The 24,796-nt window shown below is 32.0% G+C and overlaps 1 long non-coding RNA gene across 2 annotated transcripts in view; it reads right to left on the reverse strand.

Moving 5' to 3' along the window:
* Nucleotides 1-334: 334 nt before the first annotated feature.
* The window catches only part of LOC132201745 (uncharacterized), a 76,433-nt gene continuing 51,971 nt past the window's right edge, over nt 335-24,796 (reverse strand). For both annotated transcript variants that reach the window (XR_009442305.1, XR_009442306.1), the window contains exon 3: nt 335-1,489. This is a non-coding gene — a long non-coding RNA (uncharacterized LOC132201745). The remainder of the gene's footprint in view (nt 1,490-24,796) is intronic.

The raw sequence follows: 24,796 nt of genomic DNA on the forward strand, positions 1-24,796 counted from the left end.
TAAAAATTTGCAGCAATGAAAAACTGACTTCATAAAAAAATTATAAAAATAAGTTTACTTAACTTCATTAAATTTTTGTCATATAAAGTTGTAGTTTAAACAATTTTTTTAATACAAATAAATGTAAATGTAAAGTCATTTTATTGTATTTTCACATGTTTTAATTTAATAAATTTAGTATGAAAATAAATTATTATTAATTTTTATTCTAAAACTTGCTTCCTTATTAATATACAATAATTATTATATATTATATTGGACAAAATACTTTCACATCATCATTCATCATTAAAAGTGAAATAATGTCTGAGTTAATAAAAGCGTACGTCAGTTAACACTCATAATTTTTTGTATAAAAACATCTAGAACACCATATACAGGACAAATATTTTATTTTATTCAAAATCGTACGCACAATTAACTAAAAAAAAAATGAAAACCCTCATCTAAAAATTAATTAGTTTTGGCTAATCGGCAGTTTCTTCTTTAGATTTCTATTTAAAATGGATTTTACGGAGAAATGTTAATAAGGCTCGGTGAATGCTTCTGAATATTGAGTAAAAATACTAAAAATAGTCGGAAATTAATATAACCATGACGAGCGACGAGCTATAGAAATATTATAGATTAGAAAAATGCGGAAACCAACCTAAAAGGGATGAAGAAAAGTTTTAATTTTAAGTGAAAGAAAGGGGCCATTTCTAATCGCGATTGCATGATGTTGCCAAAAGATGTACATATTTATTCTTAAAGCAACATTGAATGTTTAACAAAGGTGTCACTGTTTCTTCATATTTTGTTTTGATGATTCGTGAAGAAAAACTTATAAATAATAATTGTTTGAAATTTTATTTCTTTTTTCGGCACTTCAATCTTAGCTGGTACATAAAAATTGATATACTCAAAAAGAAAAAAAACTGGCTTAAATTGCTCAGAAATAAAAATATATAAATGAATTAAATTTGGTGGAAATGCCAACTTAAAGTTACAGGTCTTCTATAAAATACAATTTTTTAAATTCTTTAAAAATTTATTAATGCTATATTTTGATGTTTTTGAAGCAATTTGGCCAAAATGTTGTTCGTTTCTTATGCATAAAACAGGATTATATTTTAAAAGTTTTATTTTTTACAATTCACGCATAGTTGAAAATGTCACTTTTTTGTGGAAAAATCTTTGAGTCTGCGGCAACAGGAAACGTCTCTCGTCGTCGCAATTCACTGCCAAAATGAGAACGGCAGACGCCGCACGTCCTTTAAAAAATCTTGCTGATAAATGTATATTCGCTGTCAAGCCGGACCGTTGGACTTCCTGCTCAAAAAGTCTGGCTCGTCCGGCGCCACCTTCTTGATTGCTGCGTCCGTCCGATGCATTTATTCAATCACCCATACCTGAGATTCTAGCCTGTGAGATGAAACCTCGTCACAAGTTAGGGTCTCAGGGAACGGGGGAAATCGGTGCCGTCGCGCGCTCTCTCTCGCAAGTCCACCTGGACAGCACACAAAATCAGAACATCAGTCTTTCTCGACCAACACAGTTTTTGTCATTCTAAACACAAAAGTCAAACATATACAAAACTCCACACAAATTGTTCAATTTAAATCTATCGGTTTGCTAATTTTTTACCACAAAAAACATTTAGGTGTGACAAGAAAAACAGTTTTATTGCAAAAATCAGGACCAATGTTAGACAAAATACAAAAAAACAAAGTGCAAAAAAAATCTACAAGGATTCAGGCCATTTCAGAAAAGTTTGGATATATTCTCAAATAGTTAATATTGAAGACTAAAAAACGTAAATATTTTTGAAAGAAAACAAAATTTCACGACCGACGCGTCAAAGTTTTGATATACAAAAATCTGTGATCCCTTCTGTTCAACTTTTTCCTTCTAATTAGTTGAATCTCAATTGCTAAATCAAATCATTTTTGGCAATATTCTCTAATTCAGAGGTTCAAATGCTTCTGAAAGAAACCTGTGGTTTTGAAATCTAAGGGGTGCGAAATTTTGCTTGCAATTTCAACATTCGTCATGAAATTTTCATTTAATTTAAGAACTAAAAATACAAGATAATTTTTACTGTTTCAAGTCTTTGGCGGATACCAAATTCAGAAAATAATTTCTGGCGCCCCTTCTCTGGTTGTTGTTATGCAACCCGTGCATCTATCGTGTCTATATTTTGCCTAACTCTCATTTTGCTTGTATTATTAACATTTTTCCGCATATTTCTCTCCCAAGAGATTCATTATTTATTTAATTCTTTTTATATATCAAGTTATTGTTACCGATTGATTTGGTTTTTCTATTTTTTCGACACTGAGCTTTCAAGTTCGTCGTGGCGAACGTTATATCATCTATGCAATTCGCATCAATCATTCAAAGTAATGGGCATCGACGTTTATCCACCGCTCATTTTGCTCCAGCGGATCAATAAATCTTGCTACGCGCTCAATTCTAATCTGGCAGCATCATGCGGCGGCAGCAGCTTTGCCGTCTGTCAGGCGACACCCACACCCGCCCTCTCTCTCTCTCTCATTCCCATTTCAAATACATAATTAATAAATGTTCAAGTGGCACCAAGTGCAGAGTCGCCCCCGATCAACATTCTGTTTCCGAGACGGCGCAGGTAATTCAGCGCGCAGTATTAACTTTTTACTGCCGACTTTCAATAATTTATCACAGCGCAGGTTTAATTATGTCAGAAATTAAAATTAATTAGCTTAACCGAGTTTATTTTGTCCATTAATTAGAATAACGTGCAATAATGTCGGATATTCTCATGCAATTAAATCTTCTTGCTTGAAATTAAAAGTCTTTATTTCATATTTGTAACGCCAGAATAATTTCAATGTTTCTAACAATAAGAAGCTGTGTTTGAGATGAGCTAGACATTCAGGTTTTGATGAAAATTGGTGTGCATCTCCAATTATCCTTAGAGGTAGAGCGGCTAATAATTTTTGATCATTTTTTATTCTTCAAATTTTGCTATGCATAAGATTTATTTAATTTAAATTACATTGAAAGTGTATAAAGTAGATGAAATATTCACATAAAGGACGATTTTGTTTCTTATTTTACAATTTGAAATTTTGTATGAACATTCCAGGGCAAATGAGCAAAAATTAAGTGCTGTTCCAAATAAAATTAGTTGCAAACTAATTAATTTTCATCTAAATTATCGGATTGTCTCTCATCTCAAAACCATAACTTGTAAGAATTTAATTTTAGTCAACCTGTAAGATTTAGTGAATGAAAATGAAAAACTATCAACTTATAAAATAAATTTATCTCTTGAATTCGTATCGTTGTGCAAAAAAAGTTTAATGAAATATAAGATTAATTCAAACCAGACTACATTGCACAGGTTTTTATAATTTTTATCTGAAATTTCCTTCATCACTTTCAAGCATTGCAATATTGAACATATTGGAAATTTCTCTTGTTTGATTCCTTGTGCACGTTTTGCATTATCAAATTATATAACAAACACAATTCTTTCTGGTTGGTTTTGTTCACAGATTATAATACAATTTTGTATTTTTTTCACATAACTATTTTGTTACTCTCTCGTCGTTTATTCCATTCAAAATCATCTGTAAATGTAAAAAAGGGTTCAAGGGAATTTTGGCTCCAAAAAAATTATTCTTTTTAAGCTTTGGAACAGGAAAGTCTTGTTTTATTTCCTGTGTTTATAGCTTTTGAGGTTTTCGTTGGTGTCGCAGGTGTGAATAAAAATTCCGAAAGCGCAGGGGAAGCGAACGAGAAGATTTAGGCGGGGGTTGAGGCGACGAGAGGGTCACGGCGCTGACCGCGCGCTCGGCCGGGCAGCAGCCGAGAGTGAAGGGCGGAACGTGACCCATGCATGATTTAGGGTGTTAGCCCCTGTCTGCATCCCCAGAACCAAAACGCTCGCCGCTTCCTCTGCTCAAACCCACCCCTAATCTCGGTGAATTATCTCTCGAAAGCCGCCTTCAAGTTTTTCAAGTGCCAATTTTGACGCGCGCACTAATCACGGCGCCGAATTATTCGCCGCGCCTGCTTGTTATGTTTTATAATGTCTCGTTCTTTGAAAATTTTACGCAGCCGCCGCTCCTCCTGAAATTAAGAAGAGAAAAGCACTTTTCAAGAAGCAGCGAGACGAGGGCGCGGGTGGCATTTTACGATTCTATTTAATACTTCAAAGAAAGTCTCGCTTGTGAAAATAATTAACGTGCGGCTGCCTGCATCCCAGGGGAGAGACGCGAGAAATTCGTTGCACTTTTGTTTATAAATGTATTTTGCATATGAAATTAGCTCTATCTTAAAGGGATTGTAATTTTAACTTATTTAAATCGATGATTTTAGACTTTCCAAGCTAGTATTTATTATAAAATTGCATCAAGACTGAAAAGGGCTAATAATAAAAGCTATAAAAATATTATTAAGCTCCTTTATTTGTGCAAGGAATCTGAAAATGAATGAATGATTTTATGAGAGCTCTAATATATTTTGTTGTAACATGAAATTTGTGGACTTATTTCATGTTTTTCCCCTTTTTTTCTAATAAAATTATGGCTTTGGAAAAAAATGCCAATTTTTCAATTTCAATTGAAAATCCAACGTGGCCAAAATAAATGGAATAAGAATCACACTATCAGGTGAAGTAGCAAAATAAGATTTAATAAAATAAATTTTATATTAACTTGCAAAATACGTTAATATTTTGATGGTTGCACACAGTTGCACACATGATTATATCTTTATACCAGGTCACGGGACCAAAAATAAAAGACAATAATAAAACACATCGTTATTTTTGAAAATAAATAACTGCGATTTTGCCAGTTTTTTTTTTTTTTAATAAATTTTCTCCGTTTTGTGGCGTTTATAAAGTAACTATAATTAAAGTTTGCTAATAAAATTTTTATAAAATTTCTTTTCTAAATTTTACGAGATTTAAAAATAATAATAAATATTTTATTATGATTTGTTATTATATTATAATTTTTAATTTAACACCTATAATTTAATTTTTTTATGTATTTAGAAAATTTCATGAATTTTTTTTAAATCCTTTGTTTTTATGTGGTAGCTAAAAATTTTATAATGCTGTCAGACATATGGCATTAAGTAAGTACATTGTTAAGAAATTCGAATCTCAATGTCAAAATGTGGTTCAATATTTCTTTTAATTGCTACGATCCATTCATTATTAAATTTCGAACGCTAACAATAATTTATCACGTTTTATTTTTGTTTCTTGTAATTATTAATTTGGATTGGGCAAAGTTGCCCCGTCCATGAACCCAATGAAATTTCCTTTGTAACTAAAATTTTATGCTTAGTTGTGCCTCAAAGATTTTATCTCCTATTAATATTCTGAATGAAACAATATTTATATTTTCTTTTCAATTAATTACTTTATAGATAGGATCTAAAATTTAGAAAAAGATTCCACTGCTTATAATTAAATATTTCAATTTTGAATTCTTCCTCTCCGATTTTTTTATACAGTATCATATTGATTCATATTACACTCAAGAGGTTTAATCATAATCAGCACTGGATCAGAGCAATCGCCGTTGATATACGCGTAGAGGCAAGAAAAAAGCTAGGATGCTTCATCATTTTCCTTCCCACGAGGGCAGCAGCCATTTTATTTTCTATGCGCGTTTTTTTAAATAGCGGTCTGTCTATGAGCGAGTGAGAGAGAGGCAGGCGTGTTTTTTCTTCTCGTTCCCGCACAATGCGAGAGAGCGGAGAGAGAAAACGCGGCCGGTCCCCTGTTTATATAAAAGTGTATCACGCTAACCCTTTCCGCGACGTGAATTATTTACACGTGGCCCCGCCCCCCTCCCCCAGATCGCGGCGGAAAAAAATTAAAACCGGCCTACGAATAAAAATTCTGCCTCCCCTCGCGCCGCCGCCGCCGCGTCTATTTTTTAATCGCCTATTCCCACACCCATCCGCGATCGAAGCTTCTAAAATTCCCTCCGGCCGCCCCACCGAGATCAGCTTTTTTGTGAGATGCACAGCGGTCTAGCGCAGCAGAGATGGGCTCCATTGCTCCTTGAGATTTTTTTTTTACAAATAATTCAGAATTGTTTAAAAACGTTCTAGCAGGAATAAAAAGCGATTCTACAATAATTGCTAAATAATTCAAAACCATAATTATATTTTTTCAATTTCCTGCCGGCAATAAATTGGAATTTGGAATACAGATTTTTAATTTTGTTGTAGAATTTCACGATTTCAGAGTTTGAAGTTGTAATAAACTATTTAATATGGACTCTTGAAAATATAAGTTTAAATAAAAAAATCATTAAAATTAATTAGGAAAAGAGGCAGGAGAATATTTATCAAATTTTAATTAAGTTGAATGAAAATAAATGCCGCCTAACATCGAATTTCTAGGATATTCTGTGATTTTAATAAAATTAAAAAAATTCACTTTTATTTCAATCTGACTAAATAAATTATTTAGAGTCTAAAAAAATTGCCAATCTTTTTAGGGATGATTTTAGAGTTTTACAAAAACTCCAATTACTCTAATTGTATAAGTTTTTTAATCACAAATATTTTCCATTCCATTTCACTTTTTTTTTTGGCAATATTTTCCATGTACACACGAGAAGCTTTTAGTTTTAACTCAATCTCCAAAAATGCTGGCAGCTGTCGGGTGAAAAAGGTTTTTTACGCTCTCTCATTGCGCGCACAACTGTTTTTTTTTTTTATCAATCGATTTTTATCTCCAGTAAAATAAATTAAAAAGCCACACCGGCCGCTCTTCACACGAGCGCTCGTGAGGCCTCCTGCACGGTGAACATAATAAAATTGACCAGCAATCTGCGATTAAAATAAACTAAAAACTTCCCTGTAGAAGATCTGCTTGCAAAATTTATTTGCCAGAGAGCATTTTAAAGTACCAGAGAATCTAATTAACTTTGGTAGATTTTGCAACAAGTTTAGCTAGCGAGTTTTTACTGTTCTCAAATGAGCGCTAAATTATAAAAAGTCATTGGATCAAAATGATAAAAACACTTTTAATACATTTGACTTGATAAGTGTAGAAAATCAAATAATAACGTTTTTCACAGTATTTTCTTTTGTTGTGATTTAAAAAATCTCCCAAATTTAAAACTATAAGCTAAAAATCTAAATGCTTTTCTGTTTGGAATTTGAATTTATTTGTGTTATTCGCAATTTGCATAGAGGTCGATTATCCATTTTAAGACATCGCAGGTTAGGTGTTTTAATTAATCTGTGAATATTCCTTTGAGAAAATTGGAATTTGAACACTTTAAAATTAATGATTATTTCATTGAATCAACTTCATGAAACCCGAACGAGTTGGAAAAGTTTAATCAGGACAAATAAATCTTCAAAACATACGTCGAAATATTTGGTAAAAGATACCACGGCTATGTAACTTTTCAAGCATTTTTAGTTAGGAAAAACATCTATAACCGCATACCCTTGATACAAATTTTATATTTTTATTATTATTGTTTAATCTTCATAAATTATGTGAAAAAAATAGGATTTAGAAAATATAGAAAAAAACGGTTCTTATTATCAAGAATGTGTTATTTTTAGTTGTTTTCCCTTTTCTATTTCTGATATGGAACATTTATTTCATTTTTTTTATTCAAGCTCCGCTAAAAAATAAAAATACAGAATAAATAAGAAATACGTATTATATCCACTTTTTGACATTTAACAAAAAAAATAATAAAAATAATGTTCCGTTGTGCGTCACTTCCTCTGCGTGTAATCCATAATTAATGGAGCAGTGACTGTATAGTCTGGGGGCGCCCCTGCAATGGCAGGTTATGCAAAACCTCCGCATAGCTGACGCAAGGGTTGCATAACTAGATGACGACGGGCAGGGTCTGTCCGTTGACGGGCCCGACCCGCGATCGAGCAAGGCGGGGTCGCAGATCCGTGAAGCGACAGGTTTCGCTTAATAAGCAACAATGTTCCGGAGCAAATGACGTCACCGCGCGCCGGTCCCAAAACGTCTGACGGACGGTCAGACATGGTGCTTATTGAAAGTGCATGGACCGTGTTTGAAATGACGAACGACATGAGAAAGGAAAGAGCCTTACTTAGGCGCTGTGCCACTCTGTACCACAACACAGCAAAATTAGAAAGGCACGTTTCTATTAGTTTCAATATTTGCGAATTTGTGATACTTAAAATTTAATTTTTTTAAAAAGCTTTGGTGAAACCCACGCGTTTTGGGTCATTGATAAAAATTTATGATTCAATTTGAAGTTTTTATTACTTTTTTCTTACAAAGGGCTTCTTCTTTATCTTGCTCTAACTGTTTTACCACTTTTGTTTTTTTGAAAAAAAAAAAAATTAGAGGAAAAAGGCCGATCTCAGTTAATTTTAAAAAGATCCTGTTTTGGATTTTTTTAAATCAGTGGAGTGTAATATGAGGCATGAATTATAATGTCAAATGATCTCCAATTTATAGATTCCTATTTAAGGTCAATTTGATTGGAATTTGGAATTTGATTAGTTAAAAAGAAAATGAATGATAAAGTGTCATTCAAGAAATCGACACATCAAGCAAAAAGCCAAAAGCCAAAAGATAATAAATCGTATTTAAAAATTATCGCAGAAAGTTGCAATTATTTGTTATAAATAAAAACCATTGCAAGCTTGCAAAGAGTATCTCTTGCTCCCCAAGTTAAGTTTCTTGTAATAAGTTATTGCTTTTCTTTTGTTAATCATCTGTCTCGCGATCTTTCAAGTAATCATCACTTTTCAATCGTTTTCAAATAAAATTCTGTATGCAAAAAACTTTTACCTGGAGCTTCTGTTAAACACGATTATTTGAATAAAAATAGGTAATAACAATTCCCTTTCCACCAATTGGGGATAATTTATAAACTGTTAAAATCTCATCATACTATATTGCAGATTACTTTTTAATTACATTGAATTGGACATTGAAGTGAAGAAGCCCCTCAGTCATAAGTTGATTGTTTTGTTGAACATTGAATCTAGAATTGTAATTTATTGGTTATTATTTATTGTATAAATTTAAGCCTCTTTTTAAAGAAATTTTAACTGTAAAAGAGCAAAATTTATTTAAAAAATTAGAATTTTATTAATTTATTGAAAAGAAATGACTAAAATAAAAAATTTTATTCTATTTAATATATATATATATATATTTATATAGAGATAACCAAACAATTGGAAGCAATAAAATAAATTTTGTTATTATAAATATTAAAGGTAGTAAACTTAAACGTAATTATAGTTATAGGTTTTTCTTAAAAATTGTTAATAATTACAGTTTACTTTTGACATATTGAAAAAATTCAACAACAATAATTATTAAATTATTATTATTATTATTTATTTAGCCACATCAAATAAAATGGCAATAAAACGTGATCTGTAATTACAAGACTTATTATTGCAATGAAACATAACATTGTCAACGAATTCTAACGATAAAGCTCCGAAATATTTTAATTCATTTCAGCTTTCAGCGCATCATGTTTTTTGATACTAGAAAAAAAACCTCAACGAGTAATGCCATATTTATAAATTCATCTGCGCTCCTCTCGTCAAAATATTAAAGGAAACTGTTTAATTTTATGTTTTAATTACCTCTCAAATTATTATATCGTTTAAACCGGCGGCGGCTTTTTGAGGAAGGAAGTGTCTGTTTAGGACGAATAAGTAAAAACCGTCGCGCAAATTAAAATTCACTTTGTAGCCAGCGGTGCACGTTGCTCGCAATTGGCTTGTTTTGTTTGCAATTTAAACACGCCAGACTAATTTCGCATATACTTATAATGCGGCGGCGGCCGCAGACGGACGAAACAAAAAGTCGCCCGCTGATGTGCATTAATTTGGCGCGGAATCCGGCGCGGCTGCGATGTCGGCGTCATTAATAAAACAAAGAGGAAGTAGTGAAACATGTCCAAAAGCCGCGCACAGTGCGTAATTGCGCGAACCTGCAAAATATATAATAATGACGAGATACAAGCTCGCAAAATATCACATAAAATAAATAACACATCCTCTCTTTCTCGCAAAACCAAATTGCACTTAATTTATATACATCAAATTACGGCAGACGGCTTTCGCTTTTCCTTCGTACTCGATCCGTTTTGCAAATAATTTTTGTTGATAATTTTGCTTACTTGGAAGGAGCAGCTGCTGTGGCAAACGAGCGTTGTAATTTATCTCCTTCAAAAATGAAGCCGCGTGCAAATTTATACAAAAATGTCTTTGTACACAAGCAATTGTTGCCGCGCTTTCTTCATATCTTGTTACTTTTTACTTTTATTGCGGAGAAGCTTTTAGGCTTTATCGCGATTTCAGTTATCCGTCCCTCGCGTTGTCGTGCATGCGTGGAATCGTAAAAATTGAGATTAGCAGCGGCAGATGAGACTCTCAAGCCGAAGCACCTGCAAAACATTTTCGCACTTTTTATTTAATACGCTCACATGTGTACGATTTTTTGCCGGTTTTTTTGCAACTTCATAGAGAAAAAGGACACTTGCAGGAATTCTAAACAACTTCATTATTTGTTTTATTAGAATAAAAATTATTTGCTTAATTTTCTAGAATAAATTTAGAAATTTTGAGATAGTATCGAGTTCTGGCAACTATTTACGGTAATTTGGGCTGTTTTATAGGGAAATCCAATTTTTAATAATCACAGCAAGCAATTACCACATTTGTTATATCGAGTAAATTTGCAAACAACAGCATAAAAAAATCTTTTAGTGCTTTTCATGTTTTTAAATATTGCAATTTTCTTTGAAACAAAGGCTGCGCATCCCAAAATTATGTTGGTACACGGCTGCCGTCAGAGCCATGGGGCCTTATGGCTCGGGCGGAAGACATCTTTTTTTTGGCCAACATAATAGAGCTGATGCGTGGCCTTTGCTTTGAAACTCTCAGAGGTTTTTAAATTTCTATTGTGTTTTTTTTCTTCCTTACTCTGAACGCAACATTCAATATTTTAGATGCAAACTGACTTTATTAATATTTATTATATTTAAAAAAGAAAATGCTGTAAACCATCACAACCTTCACTGCCAAAATTAATTCCCATTTAATTATTGATGCTGTGATTGACATTACGATTTGAAACGGAATTAAAAATAGAAAAAAAATTAAGTCTTGGGGCTGTTATTATGACTATTCGATACTTGATTTTTGAATTAAGTGAGTTGGCTTGAATACCCTGAAATTACCTTACTTCTGAGAAATTATTTTGGTCGCAAGAGAAGCAGGTTGCATTATTTTTGTTGCACGCGTGATGCGTGTGCAATGTTAAACGATGCAACCGTTGCAGCGCATGTGCTTGGCAAATTGCATAGCTTTCAATAATGCACTTTCAGCATTAAATTTTTCAAACATTATTTTATCCATTTTTTACCGTTTTTTTAAAAACATTAGAATAGAAATGTTGAAAATATGCGACAAAATTGAAGCAAATAAACACAATTATAATATGTTTGTGTGTTATTCCCAAATTAATTTATAGCAAAAATGCAGACAGTACAATTATTCTTCCCTTAATTTCTATGTGGTTTGGGAATATTCTTGATATTTAATCGATAACACACCTTCAAAATGGTGGAATTTTTTCTTAATTTGGCGCCAATTTCCATGTAATTTGTATACGCTTCTGCACGCACGTACTCACATAAATAGCTGATCAGATTTCCATGGAAAAATGTGCTGGATGTGCGTGTTGGATTTTATGCTCCGCGTTCTTTTTCCGTAACAAGAGCAAAGCAAAATGTCCACCTCTCATGAGCATGGGCCGACGGGGATCAGGTTGCCTCGCACCTGCGGAGATTTTGCTATTTTATATCTCGTCTTCAAACAAATTTCTATTCCATAATATCGTTATTTCAGGAAAGGTTTATAATTTTTGAATAAGGGAAACTGAGATTATAAAATCAAAAAAATGAAATAATATTGTGGTAAAAAAATCTCAAAGGCTCAAATTTGACAGAGATAACGTGTAATTCTATTCAAATTATCACTTTACAAAAAAAAATATATATATAAATTGAAGATAGAAAATAAAATATAAGAAAGTTTTTCAGAAAATATTTTTGTATGTGTTAAATTTAAGCCTAATTCATAATTAATAAAATAGCACGAATTTCTTGGCTCCTAGCTGTGCCTCTAAAATCTCTCTATTTGAATAAAAATTATACGTCAAAAGTAGCACAGAAGAAATAAATAGCTTTTCGTCGTTATAAAAAATTTAAAAAATCCCTTTTTGACTTTGCTATATACATTTTCTGTAATTAATTTTTTCTCTCAAGAAATCGAGCCAAAAAACTATAAATTTACTTAAATTATTGTTATTTTTTTCTAAGAGCTTTGAAAATTATCTCATAAATATTTAGCGATTAAAAGCAAACACAACTAACAGTCCATTAACAGCTCGTCTAATCACGAATTCAATCTATGACAGAGAGAGGCATCACGTCTTAAATCAGAAATGAAGTGACATTTTTGCCGGACGGACAGTGAGCCACGCCAAAGCAGGGAAAAAACTCCACATTTTTATACTATATCAGCGCGTGCTGCAAGAAGCAAAATCTGGTCGTTTTCCTCTTCCTGCGCGGCCAACCCGCGTGACATTTGAAATGTGGACAAATAATTTGATGGGTGCGAGACGCAGACCAGCGGCTTGCGGTGAAGGAGCAGCACGTGGCGCGAAAAGACTGATTTTGCTGTGCAAACAAACACGCGGCTGGAAACACGGTCGCTTACGTAGAAAAGAAAATGTCAAGCGACCACATTATTATTTATTCTCTCTCTGCGTATATATAGGAAAATTATTCTCTCCTGCAGATTGAATTGCACTCTCCGGCAGCAGCAATATTGAATTACCTAAACAGCGCGTTTATGTGAATTTTCTCCCGCAATTCCAAGCCGTTGTGCGACAAAATAATAATGGAAAGCAGCACAATAAAGAGGCTTGCATGCAGCTTGCACTATATTATAATTGTCAACGGACGTTCGCCTTTTTGTTCTTTTTTCGTTTCTCACAAACCACTTCTGTAATTTTGAGCAAAACAAACGGTAAATTTGGTTCATTGGTGGAAACTGAGAAAGGAAATAAATTAAATTTTGTATGAAATTATTTAATTGCCATAAAAACTTGAAGCGAATGTGATCATTTTGATCTTGGTAGTAACGTTTCGTTCAGCAATTCAATGTTACCTCCCGACAATCATTTTTATGTTGATGCAAGTTTTTAAAAAAATTCATACAAGTAAAAACTTATAATATATTAATTTCATAAAGATTAATTTTTTTATACCAATATTTTTATCTTATATGATTTCATTGAAAAACTGTCAAAATTTCACTTCTTGAAAAATTTCATGCTCGACCAAGTTAGGAAAGTGTCCTTACAATAAAATTTTAGAATAACGAATTACATATTGCTTCAAGCACAAGATCTAATTTTGCCCCTTATCGATCAGGTTTCTTTACACGGTGACACACAATTAATTGATTGATTGATTGAACTAAAAGTGTCACTGTAGAACTCAAATTCAAGAAATTTTAAACAGAAATAAAACACATAAACAGAAGAACATGAAAAGGGTCTATTAACTTTTCATGAGTGAATAATTTAGGGATAATTAATAATAACGACCGTATTCTAAAAAATTGCACTGCTATGCAATTTATTAAAAATTATTTACATTTTTCAGGCTCTACAAACGCTAGATCATAGTGGAATATAAACGGAATATAAGCACCCTTAACAATTTCGTTCAAGAATATGAAGAATTCCAGAACCATAAAGTTGTATTGATGTCTTTAAAATAAGAAATATCATAAATTAACATGAATATCTTTGTCAATTTTACTCTCTGCTATTTCAGAATTTCAGTATATCCAATGCATAATTAAATTATTATGGTTTTTTTAATAAACAAGCTTTTGTTATGAACTCTCCGGAAACTTCTTATTATTTCAGATGACTAGAAAAGTTAAATGATGACAGTTCATTTCTGTCAAATTTGCCTTTTCCTTCAGATAATTTTTTTGTAATTCATATCCTCATATTCATCAAACATAAGTTATTATGCATTTCACGCCATGGTTCGATCATCCCATAGGATACTACATTATACATTATACTGCATTAAATCGTCCATTCCTATTTATATAATTATGTTTTATACTGCCAAAATAAAAATAATCCAGTTTCTAAATAAATTGTAACATTAAATAGAAATAAATTAATACAGATAAGTCTTAAAAATTACAATTTATATTTTTTTTTATAATTCAGCTGTTAATATTCAAACTTGGTTTTATTAAAATTAACAATACATAATAAAATTTGTTGTTTAAATTTAAATAATTAAATATTGAAAATGTGCGCTGTAGTTCAGAATCTTATTCGATATGGAAAGTATCAGAGCCGTTTTTATTAAAACTCACTTCAAGTATTGTGATTGATTTTAACCTTTGATTTGGTCTCCAAAAAACGCGGATTTGCGGAGGAGCAGAATTAGAAAAAGGCTGAAAGCCACCTGCCCGCGCTGTTGGAGTTCGCGACTCTCTCGAGATATGCAACAAATAATACGCACACTCATGAGTGAATATTATGCGAGAGTTCAAAGGGTGCAACAAATGCGGAGAGGGAGAGAAAAGCCGAGGGATCCTGTTTCGGCGATGAAGAGAGCAGGCAGGGCGCTCACATTTTTCATCATCATTACTGCAACGTGCGAATAATCAATGCGAAAAGCTCTTTTTTTGCACATGCGGGCACGGTGTGTGTTATATAATGTGTGTGTCTCTCTCTCTTATTTTTATTTTGTTTTATTCGCGCGATTGCGCCGCGCGTTGCCAAGAGAGCAAAAAAGGAATATTGTGCACAGCGTGGGAAAGTTGCGCTATGCAAATGATTATTATGTAGTCGGCGCAATGGACACACTGTGTGTGCTCTGCGCTGGTCACTTGCATTTCATAATTCGCCGTGAACATCCAAGCCAAATCCCAGGTGCTGTAATATAAATATATTCGCAACGCAAAATAACTGCATTGCTGCTACAACGCATAAAGAGACCAAGAGGAAAACATTTTGCTATTTTCAAATAAGTTTTGCATTAACTGTGTTTATTTGAAAAAAATTACTATTTATTTAGAGCTTTTCATATTTAAGGAATTTGATGATCTAAACATTCTATTAACCTTCGTTTTCCGTTTTGATTTTCTGTTTAAACTTTAAACTTTGAATATTCCTTATTTATTAAATAATTGATATTTAAAAATTTTGAAATACGGTGAGAAAATTTTCAATTAAAAGCCTGACTTTGTTAATTTGGTATCATTCTAAACATCTACATTTGTTTTATTTCCATCTTATGTAATTTTCAGTGCTAAAATGAAATACAAATTCAAGCAACCACTCTAAAATTGATTGGATTCAAATAATTAGGGTTGACCTTTTAAACAGACACACCTTAAACAACTATTACTAGCATTCTTACTTATTAAAAATATTGAATAATCAAATAATAATCCTTTCCCTTGATGATTTAAGTTTCAAAAATAAATGTTTTCAATCTAGAAACTTCCAAAGAAGATTTCAGCCAAGACAACGGCTAATATTAGTGGGGATCAACATTCATAATCAATTTCTCATGAAAAAATGTTACATTGAGTATATATTTCGTCTAAAATATTTCTTTAAGAACTTATACGGTGAATTTTGATAAAAATTTTAAAAAAAAATCCAGCACTAAAAACGTCAATTTTAAGTTTTTCTCGGCCATATTCCATATCTCATGGTAAACATTTGTTTGTTACGCAAAAATTGTTTGTCCATGTGAAACTAGAAGTTTAAAATATCCGAAAATATCAGCGTGAGTTTGCAAACAAAGAAATTTCTCTGCAAAACAAATTATATCTAGAGGAAAGGAAGTAGTTTATCTTCAAACCTTTTGGTCAGAATTTCTTTCATATAAGCAAGAGCATATTAAATGGTTTCTGTGCTATCAATTTTTTCCCAAAATATCCTGGTTTTGGAGGTTCATTGATTTTGAGTTTCAATTTTCAAAATATCCATCTTCCCATTTCCATGATATCATTTTTCGGTTTCAAATTAATTCAATTTCCATTTTCATCTTGAATGTGGATGGGGTACAGTTGTTCATTGTGCACTCAATAAACAACTAATTAATTAATTTTTAATCGCGAAATATTTAATCAGCGCCATTCTTAATCACTTCGCGTTAGACCCCTCTCTCGGCATAAAACGATAATGCAAAAAAATTAGTGACAGCACGTGTCTCACTTTTGAATGATATCGCATGCCAGCGAGAGTTCGTTGCTCTCGGTGTGACGATAAAGACAAAAATCGGACCCCCGAAAACCTGCCTCGCGATCGATGAGCAGCAAGTGCGCGAAATATTATCCGCGCGGCGTCGATATCGGAGAGTAATTGCGTCAGCAGTGGAGAGAAAAATTATGCATATTTCTCGCAAAGGAACATTTAAACGGAAGGGGTGTGCAGCGCTTTTTAATCTCGCCTTCCCCCCGTCGGCGCTAATGAAAATATGGATTATGATGGGAAATTAAGAATAAACCGAGGGATTTAGTGCCCGTTGCAGAACCGGTCCCGGCGCAGAGGTGTGTTTACAGTGTCACTCTTTCGTCTCTTCTTCACGCAGGGTGAGCTAAAGAGTGCAAAACGCCGACCGGCAGATGAGGAGTTTTTTTTCTGAATGGGTCGTGCATATATATTGGACGGACCACGTCACCCAACACATACGTCATCCCTAAGATTGCGACTCTGCTTGAAAGCTGAACACACTCAAAAGAGCTGAGCGAAAATTCAAGCTTGCTTTCATTTTACCAATGAATTTTTGTAATCGTTATCAAGTTGGAATTCAGGCATGTTTGTTGAATCAAAATTATTCAAAACTTGAGCTAATATTATTTTGAGAAAATAAAAGCAGGCAAACTTTTAACTGAAAAAAATTCTTATTTTGAACAAATTAAAACACTTAGGTTTTTTGCAAAATATGTAAAAAAATTACTTTCTAATCAATTATACACACATGATATTAAATTTGACAGACTTAGACTATTTTTGCAAATGCTGTAATTGAAATAATTAATAATTAAATTTACTAGCAGTAAAAATAATGTTTGCGCCAAATCAAACCGAGTGTTTTTTAATCTAAATTTAATTTTAAAAAGCTTGACATTTAAATATTGCCACAAGGTACAACATTAGATAAAAACAAGTTTAATAAGAACAAAGTCAAATCAAGTCTCTACAATTACGGTGGTTAAAATTTATAACTCTTTTCCAATAATTAATTAAGTGGCTTCCATTGCTGTAAAGAATAGATTTGACTCCATGTCTATAAGGAGGTTAATTTGAAAATGGAAAATCGAGAAAGAAAGTACACTTATTAACCAGTTTCCTCAACTTCCAGTAGAAGTTTTTATGGTTGCAGACCATAAAATATAATTTACTTAACCTAGCTTCTTGTGTGGTCGAATTTCGAGTTTGTACCAAGTCAATTGATATTTTTCAGCTATATTGATGCAGTGCCTTTCTCAGCATTGCTTGAGTTGATTCCTGACTACCATTACCTGTAATGCGTATTTGGTCAGTGTCTATTTTGATCGCAAAATTTGCGCCCTCCCTAAAATATTGAATACTCTTTTTCGAACAGTTTGCTACGAACGAAGGCTCACCATCAAGACACCGGTTATTTAAGGTCCCTATTTTTTTTTCTTCCTTGGTTCTTCGATCTTTTTTTTCAAATTTTTTTATTTCCTATGCTTTTTGTCATTTTTATATGGTTGTTGGAAAAGGTTCAATTTTGAGTTTGTACCATGTCAATAAATATTTTTCAGTTTTTTCTCAGCATTTCTTGAGTTGATTCCTGACTACTAGTACCTTTAATGCGTATTTGGTCAATGTGTATTTTGATCGCAAAAGTCCCCACCTTTTCTTCTTGTGTGGTCATTGTAAAATTTTTAATTTCGAGTTTGTGCCAAGTCAATTTATAGAATGCAGCTAAATTGATCCAGTGCCTTTCTCAGCATCTCCTGAGATGATTCTTGACTACCATAACCTGCAATGCGTCTTTGGTCTGTGTGTATTTTGATCGTAAATGTCCCTCCCTGAAATTTTGAAATCTCTTTTTCAAACATTTTTCTATGAACGAATATGCTCAAGTTACCGGTTTTTAAGGTTCCTAACTTCGCTTCTTCCTTTGGTCACGAGGCGTTCTGTGATTTTTTTTTCCTAATTCTGATTACAAAGGTTGCTTCTTGTTGTGTTCGTTGGAAAAGGTTCAATTTTGAGTATGCATCAGGTTTAAAGATATTTATATAAACACAAAATTATTTCATAGTCCTTGAACAAGTGAGCATTTGCCAAAATCATGCTAGATAAAAAAATCCATCCTTTGTGTAAAACAATGGCTAAAAATATTTACCCCCACAAAATCTGTTAATTTCAAATTGTTGTAAAACTACTTAATTAAGGTAATAAAGTATAAAAAACAATAAAACAATTTAAGTACTGATTGTCACAGTCCAATCAAGCAATTGACTAAATTGACTATATTTTCTTAAAATAAAAAATGGCATTAAGTGCTGTAAAAATTGTTGGGAGACGTCATCATTTAAAAAAAACCAAGAGTCGATCCCAAGAGTCTGCAATATAATCAAATTTTTATTTAGCTTTATTTTTTATCGTTTATTTTATTCCCCTTTCACCCTGAAAATTTAATAATTAAATAGGCTGATCTCAATGCCAAAATATTTCTATATTAAAATAAAAACATAATTAAGTTTCTTTCCTAAAATAATTTTCCCCAGTAAATAATCAGTAGACTATGCATGGTTTAGCAGATTTACTCATAATATTGTCTTATAAATAATAATAAAAATATTCCCTGATTCAAAACTTAATTCTAAATCAACAACTTCTAACTTAATGGACATCAATCTCTTTAAAAATCTCTGCTGGCATTAACGAAATTAACTGACTCAAGGCTCTTCCCCTTAGCTTTTCTATTTTATTCCCTCATTTTGCTTTCTCTCTATGCCTGTCTTCGTTTTCTTTTTGAGCACCGACTTTTTACGCACGTGGCATGTATCTTTTTTTCGACTGGGTGTGGCTCGGCATTAAAATTCAGTTGGCATAACCGCGTTTTGAATTTATATGCGGCTAAATTGTTTCTGAAGCTGCGCGGGGTGCAAAAGTTAAAACGCACGACGGACGAAACACACGAGCGGCGATATTGCGCAAATTTAGCAACACACGTCTTTTTACGGTACAACTTATTCTCTTATGTGCTATTGCAGAAGAGAAAAAGAAAATAACAGAATTGCTTTATTCGGAAAAACCGTTTACTCGGCTGGTTGCGAAAGCGTGAGTAGTGTTGCGCCAATTTCGAAATGCTGAACTTAATTGTGAGCTTGTGGCAAATTTAATATCGATGATGACTTGGATTCAATTTTTTTATTTTAAATTAAAATTATTCTTTTATACTGTTCATAATGTTGCATATTTTTTTAATTTCCAAAATTGAAGGAAAACTTCAAGCAATTCAATTAAATTGAAATTTAAGTACAGATTTTATGTTATTTTTCGATTAGGAACAAAATAGCAGACCCAAAAACCAAACCGCTTTTAAAGTTCATTTTATTTTTATTTGAATTATTTGCTATCTCTTTGAAAAGAAAAATGGTTGAAAAGTGCTTTACTCCCCAATTATAATTTCTTGTAACTATTCGAACGAAATTGCTTTATTAGAAGCGAAGGAGCTTTTATTTCACTTTAATTTTTTTGTAGGTGTCTATAAAAAATTCCATTAACTACTTAATTAAAAACGTTTCTCTGCCGTTTCCGAAAACAATAACAATAATTAATTGTCTGACAGGTGTGCGCGAGCACAGAATTTAATTTCACGCTGTTAAACGCAGATCTTCTCTGTAATTTGCCGACAGGCGCTGAACCGAGGGCGTTTTACATACCAGAACATTAGCGATACTATTTTGCATAAAGTCAGAAGTCAAAAAGTAATTTTGGAAGAAGGAAAATTGTCAGAACATTTCAAAAAGCTTCACTGACAATATTTTAAGATCAGCGGTCTCATATTTTGGTGCCATTGATGTCAATAGTAAAAATATCTTTAGCTATATGTAATTTTTTTACCAGGTTATGAGATGATTTTTAATCAAAATTTTTTGAACATCGAATTCTTCGGACTCATAAATTTTTTGCAATCATAGTTTGGTAATTCATAAAATGCAGAGCAGAATATATTTATGTAAGTTTATAAGACATTAGTAGAGTAAATTAAACCCATGAATAAAAAGTATTCATTTTAAAATTTGATGACGTATTTTTCAATTGCAAAAAATACAAAAATAATAATTTAAAATTCAGATATAATTTAATTTTAACTTGTTTTTTATCTTACAAAAAAAATGGTACAAAACGAAATATATAATTTAAAAGAGATTTAAGTTTTTAAATCGTGTGCTAAATCTAGTTCCTACGCATATGAGTAGAAAATGTAGTTCTATGCTTATCACGAATAATTGCAAAATGAAAAGATGATCAAAATTTCACAATATTAAACACAATACAGGGAAACATAGCCACACGCACTTTGATCATAGATATTTCTAAAAGTAGCTCTCAAAAATGAAATTTCAATTCCATTACTGATAAAAAAAATGCTTGATTTTTCCCATTCAGAAAGAAAAATTGTCGCACTGAGAAAATAAATATGTTTTAAAGTTATATTCGCTCCGGATTGGAGCCGCACGTGCACGACCCAAGCTCGAATGGGACTTGGCTTTGCCGCCAAATTTTTGGCAAAGCAAACAAAATATCAAAGCAGAGAGGCGGCGCCTCGAACTTTGACACGAGTGCTAATAAAAAATAATAAAATATATATCAGTTATTTAATAGCGAGTGGAGTTGCTGCCGAGAATATACAGATTTATTTGAGTGGAAATTTTGAGGGCGAAATTTTTTCGTTCGCACGATCGTTTTTCTTGGAAGAGCGCGGCGGCAAAAAGAGATAAAATTGCCGAGTGCTCTGTACACCGCGTGTGTATATTTCAAATTGCCTATTTTTAAACCGCTCATTTAGACACGTGCCCGAGTAGAAAATAAAGAGCGCGGGCGAGAGGAAGATGAACTCTCTCAACTCTGCGCTCGTGCGACGCGATCTAATTCGCACTTTTATCGCGAAACGCGCGATAAAAACACAAGCATACAACGTGGTCTTAAGGTGGTATTTGTTTGGTGTGAATTGTATTGACAAAGAAGTAATTCGTCAAATTTTACACAACCATAGGGAGTTGACCATTTAATAAAGAAACATCATGAAATATAAACCTTCAACATAAAATATTTCTTATTAAAATTTTTCAGGATTTTTTCTTATGGTAAGAAAACTTGATTTTTTTTCACTGTCGATATTAATTAATTATTTTTATTTATTAATTAATTCATTTTCACTCTTGATATTAAATAATGTGGATTTGCAATTTATACAAAAAAATCTTTTATTTAAAAAAAACTGACGTAAAATTGGTAAAAGATGCTTTTCTCATAACTGAAGTCAATGGGAATAATGATTGAGCATTTTGATCAGTGATAATTAATCAATATTTTTTCCAAAGAACAGGGGTCAAAAGAGGAGCTAACAAACAGCATATATATTGTAATGGAAATTGGGCCTTCATTTCAAACAGGACGAAGGGACAACAAACTGCATAATTTGTATAAAGTTTTTATTTCACTAATTTGTTCAAAAAGATTTTTAGAAAAACGAAAATATTGTTCATAATTTTATAATTGATTAGCAATTTTGTGATTTCTATGGTTGCCTAATATAGAGAAATATTTTAATTGTGCATTCAATTTTTTCATTTTTCATTTTAGCCACTTTCATTTTCTCTTTGAATTTTTCGGTATTTCATGTACACAAATGAAATTTTGCATCCTCACGTGATTTCCATTTTATTTAAATTGAGACCAATTAACAAATTGAATGAATCCCCTGAGATTTTCAAATGTTTGCTAATTTTTTTTCCATTATAGTGTATTGGATGAAATCCTCTGTTATTTAATTGAGTAAAGTTGTGGTTTTGAAGGAGGTTTAGAATACACTGATATAAAATTTTGCATTTGGAGGAACAAACTTTAAAATCTTAACAACGAGAGACGAAAATTTAATTTTTCAAAAGTTCCAAAACCTGTCTATTTTCAAATTTTTTCACATTAAACTTCATTAAATCTGTTTGAATTTTGTATTCAAAAGAAACCCTACTCCAGTAATTTATTCCAGCAACTTATCAAGTTAGTCAATTAGTCATTTAACTGGCGCAAGTCCACCTTAATTTGTCCTTTCCCCGCGAGAAGCTTTTTTGACAGCGCGCGGCCCGGTTTTCTCGGATTATAATTATCGGTCGCCGAGCTGCCGCCACCTCTCATAACAGTATTTTTTTATTCTTCTTTTTCGCAGGCAGAAAGATAATTAGAGTCGCGGCCGGAGAAACTTGATAGGTGCTTGTTAGCTGGTATGTAATTGAAACTTATTATTTTTAGCAGAGTGTGTCAAAATTTATATAAATATTTTGTGTGTTGCGTTTTGTCGCACCTCTGGCGACTATGGCCGTCTAGTCCTCTCCGTTGCCGGCTGCTGCTCTCATGATACATTTGTCCTTGTCAAACAGGGTCAAATTATAATGTATCACTTAACAGAATTGAATTATATGCCTGGCCGTTTTCGCCCTAGTTTTTGTTTTATGTCTCTCGCTTGCTTAATTTCTTTTTGTATGGCCCATAAATGCTTTTAGTGTGATGTCTTGTGTGTGGACCCTGGCTTCAGCAGAAGTAAATAATAACACCAGAGTCACCATGTTCTGACTGACCGAACACCCGTCAGCGTTCGAGTGGCAAATTTTTTTTTATTTCAATGTTTTATGTTGCTTGTTTACAATGAGGAGATTGAATTTTTTAATTTCAAATAGTGAAAGTAATTCTTGCAACTGAGAACTGAGATTGAATGTGTTTTATTTAAATAGGATCGAATTGGATAAGGTTCAGACTTTTGAGAGGGAAGTGCACAGCCATCAAAATTCTCCCTCTTGTTTGCACTTCATTGGTACTTTTAGAGAGTAATTTGATAATTATTTTCGTTATTTTCTAACAGCATTAACATAGTCAAAATTCATAATTTCATGTTTCGAACGCACTAATTTGAATAATTTTATTCAGTTTATTATTCTTAAATTTATTATTAATAAATTAAATTTTAAATTATTAATTTGTATTTATTATCTAAACTAGTTTCATTGTCAGTAACCCCCTTTCTTAACAAAAAGAGGAATAATTTGATATTTGAGTTCTCAGTGAAGAGCAATTTTTTTTTTTTTAAGTAAATTGTCCGATTTTTAACAGTGCATATCGTTTTTTAAATATACAAAATATAAATTTAGAAATTAAAAATAAATCACGTTTTTAGAGCAATTAAAAAGTATTCTGAACAATTCAAAAGAGACAAAAATTATTCAGAGTGCTTTCTGGAATTCTGTATAATTATTGCTTATTTTTTTTCAATACACCAAATATGTTTAGCATCTATATAAAGGCATTTGAAGAAACACACTGATTGGTTTTTCACAGCCTTAGGCCATTTCACAAGTAACACTGAAGCTTCATTACACCAAAAACAGGTTTTGTTTAAAAAATTTGGTTCATTTCAACTATATTAGCTACATAGTTGTTGTTTGGTTAACCAAAACGTTTTCAATATTATTGATTTTTAATTATTGATTCAATAATATCTTTTGTTAATTACTTAATTTAGAATGCAATAATCTGTAATGATTAATTAAAAATTAATAATTTGATAATTTGCAATAATTTGCTTCATATTTATGGAACACCAAACTTATAATATGCTACTTATATCTGCATGCGGTGCAATGTTGTAAATTGTCAATAGAATCGTACAGAAAATTTATAAATTTCATTTAATTTATGTTTTCTGGATTATGGAGGCAAACAAAAAAAAATTTAATTCGACCAAAAATATTCAATATGTTTCAAACTTCATTGAAATACTTAAAATATTTTAAATATTTAATTAATCAATAAAAATATAAATATGAAATAAAATGTTTAATAGAAGATTATACCATATAAAAAAATTTAAAAATTAACTTACATATTTATTTATATTTCAAAATTTTTAAAGGAGCTTCAATCATTTGTATGCATATAATTCGATTAAAATCCTAATCCTTCTGAGCAATTTTGCCCTGTTTAAAGGCGGGATTAATTTAATAATAAAAATAAACTGAGAGAATCCGCTTTTGCCATGCAGAATTAGTCAAGTTTTGTAAATTTGGTTTACACTATAGTATGATTTATGTCCTAAATTTAAATTTGTTGTCTATATCCTCCAGTAAATTACACAATTACTTCAATCTACATTGATGAACCTTCTTAGCGTTTTAAAGAAATGAAAAAAATAATACCAAGATACTCACATTTTTCTTAATAAAATGCAGCACAAATATTTGGCATTATTTTTTAATATACTTTTAATATCCACCCAAGGCCTCATTTGTGAATAACAAACAATTACAAAATTATATAAATAAATAATCACACAACTCTCGCTCGGTTTCCAGACAGGATCAAAGTTCGCATGGCTCACATGTTGCGCGCCTGCAAAAAAAAGTAAAAATATAAAACCGCGTCTCGCATATACCAAAATCACGTATC

The sequence above is a fragment of the Neocloeon triangulifer genome, unplaced genomic scaffold (assembly GCF_031216515.1).
Source record: "Neocloeon triangulifer isolate White Clay Creek 2 clone unplaced genomic scaffold, ASM3121651v1 ptg000014l, whole genome shotgun sequence".
NCBI lineage: Eukaryota > Metazoa > Arthropoda > Insecta > Ephemeroptera > Baetidae > Neocloeon > Neocloeon triangulifer.